Source organism: Coregonus lavaretus, assembly GCF_964263955.1.
Source record: "Coregonus lavaretus genome assembly, chromosome: 7".
Taxonomy (NCBI): Eukaryota; Metazoa; Chordata; class Actinopteri; order Salmoniformes; family Salmonidae; genus Coregonus; species Coregonus lavaretus.
In genome coordinates, this window is record NC_139994.1 from 44,594,255 (window position 1) to 44,599,451 (window position 5,197).

Sequence of the window (5,197 nt, forward strand, 5' to 3'; positions counted from 1 at the left end):
AGATAGCTAGAAATGAGTGGAAGGGTCAATAAAGCACGAGTGGTCAAATTTTCCAGTTGGACACCATTGTCTGTTGACGATTCCAAGCAATGACGTGTCAGCACTACTGGAAGGGAAGGTGCTTGGGTTTTGAAGGTAAAAATTGAAGATTTTCTGATCAATGGCTACATCCCAAATGGGACCCTATTCCCTATATAGTGCTCTACTTTTGACCAGGACCCAGTGCACTATGTAGGGAATAGGGTGCCATTTGGGACACAAACAATGGTGATACAGAGGAGGAGGGAAGACATTGTTTTGATACTGATAAGTGCGGCCAGCCGGCAGAGCCTGATGTGTAAAGAATTTGGCTAGACGATTCCGACATAGCAACTCACTCTTAAAGAAAGTTCCAGGCCAATGACTGGAGTAATTTCAACCTGGTCTACGTGTGATAGCCCAATTTCCGAGTAATAGTAGCTTGGGCCCTGAGTTTTTCCACTCCAGGGAAAAAGGCTATAACTCTTTTAGTCTATATTACAGGCTGTAAGTAGGGCCCTGAGTTTTTCCTGGTCATGTCGCCACTTCAAGTGTAGGTGCAGCCAAAATGGATGAACAATTGAAGAGAGTAGAGACACAGCTCTAACTGGTAGATTCAACATTTATTATAACTTCCTTTGTCATATTTGGCCTCTAGCCAACAATACTGCTGGGTTGCCAGTTCTATTAACACAAACCAGCATCAATGTTAACGTAATGCTTATGTTTCCACTTCCGGAGACTGTGTGAAAAGAACATCCCCGTGGGGTGTATCTGTCACGCCCTGACCTTGAGAACCCTGTTATTCTCTAGTTAGTTTGGTCAGGGTGTGAATGTTGACATATCTATGTTATATATTTCTATGTTGGCCGGGTGTGGTTCCCAATCAGAGGCAGCTGTCGATCGTTGTCTCTGATTGGGGATCATACTTAGGCAGCCATTTTGCCTACCTTTATTTGTGGGATCTTGTTTCTGTTTGGCTTGTTTGATGTTTAGCCTCTTGAACGTCACGTTCTGATGGATTTTGTTATTTTGTCTGTGTTTATTAAAATAAATGACTATGTACGCATACCACGCTGCACCTGGGCCGATCCTTTACACAACGAACGTGACAGTATCTTTGGTAATTGACCACAACTGGCAACAATTCAGGTTTTTATTTTCGTAAAGGGGGGGGGGGGGGGTAAATAAAATGTTCTATTTGGTGTCTGCCTGGCTAGTGTGAGCCTGCATGTTGGTGTGGTTCTGGTAAGTTATTGGGAGAGGTTGTGGTGGTTATTACCACAATATGTACAGACGGGGGACTGGTACTGTATCTTGCACGGACAGTGCACAGTGCACACACAGCACACGCTCATATAAACACACAAACAGAAACACACACAAACACACACAAACACACACACAGGACGGAACACACCAGGACTTTTACGTAACCTGTCTAAGTCAAATCGGACCTGACACATCAGAGGGGTATACTACAAAGCAGGATCAATGAGTTAGCCAGCTAACTTTGATAAGCAACCAGAAATAAGTATTGATTTTATGGTTCATGAACCCAAGCCGGTGTGATTTAGGACTTCTAACCCCTTTTAAATATTGTGTGTTTGAGCGTGATTAGAGGGGGCTGAGCTAGAGCGGTGTTTGTGAGACAAGAGTGGATCTGGAAGGGGACCGGCCGGGTCTTTTTTCAAAAACGCCTGTTTGCTCTATGACTCTCACAAGCTACATAAGAGTCGTTCGAAGATAAGGGGTTCTTCTACATAGAAACTCATAGGAAATCCCAGGACATAGTGTCTATAACCTCACTTTTGACTGGTACTGTATGTACAGTGGCTTGCGAAAGTATTCACCCCCCTTGGCATTTTTCCTATTTTGTTGCCTTACAACCTGGAATTAAAATATATTTTTTGGGGTGTTGTATCATTTGATTTACACAACATGCCTACCACTTTGAAGATGCACATTTTTTTTTTTTTAACAAACAAGAAATAAGACAAAAAAACAGAAACCTTGAGCATGCATAACTATTCACCCCCCCCCAAAGTCAATACTTTGTAGAGCCACCTTTTGCAGCAATTACAGCTGCAAGTCTCTTGGGGTATGTCTCTATAAGCTTGGCACATCTAGCCACTGGGATTTTTGCCCATTCTTCAAGGCAAAACTGCTCCAGCTCCTTCAAGTTGGATGGGTTTTGCTGGTGTACAGCAATCTTTAAGTCATACCACAGATTCTCAATTGGATTGAGGTCTGGGCTTTGACTAGGCCATTCCAAGACATTTAAACGTTTCCCCTTAAACCACTCGAGTGTTTCTTTAGCAGTATGCTTAGGGTCATTGTCCTGCTGGAAGGTGAACCTCCGTCCCAGTCTCAAATCTCTGGAAGACTGAAACAGGTTTCCCACAAGAACTTCCCTGTATTTAGCGCCATCCATCATTCCTTCAATTCTGACCAGTTTCCCAGTCCCTGCCGATGAAAAACATCCCCACAGCATGATGATGCCACCACCATGCTTCACTGTGGGGATGGTGTTCTCAGGGTGATGAGAGGTGTTGGGTTTGCACCAGACATAGCATTTTCCTTGATGGCCAAAAAGCTCAATTTTAGTCTCATCTGACCAGAGTACCTTCTTCCATATGTTTGGGGAGTCTCCCATATGCCTTTTGGCAAACACCAAACATGTTTGCTTATTTTGTTCTTTAAGCAATGGCTTTTTTCTGGCCTCTCTTCCGTAAAGCCCAGCTCTGTGGAGTGTACGGCTTAAAGTGGTCCTATGGACAGATCCTCCAATCTCCGCTGTGGAGCTTTGCAGCTCCCTCAGGGTTATCTTTGGTGTCTTTGTTGCCTCTTGAATTAATGCCCTCCTTGCCTGGTCCACGAGTTTTGGTGGGCGGCCCCAACAGTTTTGTTGTGGTGCCATATTCTTTAAATCTTTTTATAATGGATTTAATGGCGCTCCGTGGGATGTTCAAAGTTTTGTATATTTCTTTATAACCCAACCCTGATCTGTACTTCTCCACAACTTTGTCCCTGACCTGTTTGGAGAGCTCCTTGGTCTTCATGGTGCCGCTTGCTTGGTGGTGCCCTTTGCTTAGTGGTGTTGCAGACTCTGGGGCCTTTCAGAACAGGTGTATATATACTGAGATCATGTGACAGATCATGGACAGGTGGACTTTATTTAACTAATTATGTGACTTCTGAAGGTAATTGGTTGCACCAGATCTTATTTAGGGGCTTCATAGCAAAGGGGGTGAATACATATGCACGCACCACTTTTCTGTTATTTATTTTTGACAATTGTTTGAAACAAGTTATTTTTTTCATTCCACTTCACCAATTTGGACTATTTTGTGTATGACCATTACATGAAATCCAAATAAAAATCAATTTAAATTACAGGTTGTAATGCAACAAAATAGGAAAAACGCCAAGGGGGATGAACACTTTCGCAAGGCACTGTATACACAACCGTTCCAAAGTTTTAGAACACCTACTCATTCAAGGGTTTTTCTTAATTTTTTCAATTTTCTACATTGTAGAATTATAGTGAAGGCATCAAAACTATGAAATAACACATATGGAATAATGTATTAACCAAAAAGTTGTTAAACAAATCAAAACATATTTTATATTTGAGATTCTTCAAATAGCCACCCTTTGTTTTGATGACAGCTTTGCACACTCTTGGCATTCTCTCAACCAGCTTCACCTGGAATGCTTTTCCAAAAGTCTTGAAGGAGTTCCCACATATGCTGAGCACTTGTTGGCTGCTTTTCCTTCACTCTGCCATCCGACTCATCCCATACCATCCCAATTGTTTGAGGTCGGGGGATTGTGGAGGCCAGGTCATCTGATGCAGCACTCCATCACTCTCCTTCTTGGTAAACTAGCCCTTACACAGCCTGGAGGTGTGTTGGGTCATTGTCCTGTTGAAAAACAAATGATAGTCCCACTAAGCCCAAACCAAATGGGATGGCTTATCGCTGCAGAATGCTGTGGTAGCCATGCTGGTTAAGTGTGCCTTGAATTCTAAATAAATCACAGTCAGTGTCATCAGCAAAGCACCCCCACACCATAACACCTCCTCCTCCATTTTTTACGGTGGGAAATACACATGCGGAGTTAATCCGTTCACCCACACCACATCTCACAAAGACACGCCGATTGGAACCAAAAATCTCCAATTTGGACTCCAGACCAAATTTCCACCAATCTAATGTCCATTGCTCGTGTTTCTTGGCCCAAGCAAGTCTCTTCTTATTATTGGTGTCCTTTAGTAGTGGTTTCTTTGCAGCAATTCAACCATGAAGGCCTGATTCACACAGTCTCCACTGAACAGTTGATGTTGAGATGTGTCTGTTACTTGAACTCTGTGAAGCATTTATTTGGGCTGCAATTTCTGAGGCTGGTAACTCTAATGAACTTATCCTCTGCAGCAGAGGTAACTCTGGGTCTTCCATTCCTGTGGCGGTCCTCATGAGAGCCAGTTTCATCATAGCGCTTGATGGTTTTTGCGACTGCACTTGAAGAAACGTTCAAAGTTCTTGAAATGTTCCGTATTGACAGACCTTCATGTCTTAAAGTAATGATGGACTGTCATTTCTCTTTGCTTATTTGAGCTGTTCTTGCCATAATATGGACTTGATCTTTTACCAAATAGGTATATCTTCTGTATACCCCCCTTACCTTGTCACAACACAACTGATTGGCTCAAATGCATTAAGAAGGAAATAAATTCCACAAATTAACTTTTAATAAGGCACACCTTTTAATTGAAATGCATTCCAGGTGACTACCTCATGAAGCTGGTTGAGAGAATGCCAAGAGTGTGCAAAGCTGTCATCAAGGCAACGGGTGGCTATTTGAAGAATCTCAAATATAAAATATATTTTGATTTGTTTAACACTTTTTGGTTACTACATGATTCCATATGTGTTATTTCATAGTTTTGATGTCTTCACTATTATTCTACAATGTAGAAAATAGTAAAAATAAAGAAAAACCCTTGAATGAGTAGGTGTTCTGTGATACAAATGTAAAAAGCATTTCTTCCTCTTAATATAGTTTCTATGTGAGTATTGCCAGAACAATCTGAGATGTGAAAAATATTTCCGGTCTATGCTGGCCAGAGGCTGTGGTTTTAGGAGAGGGGAGACCTCAATCGCTCATTCACACTAAA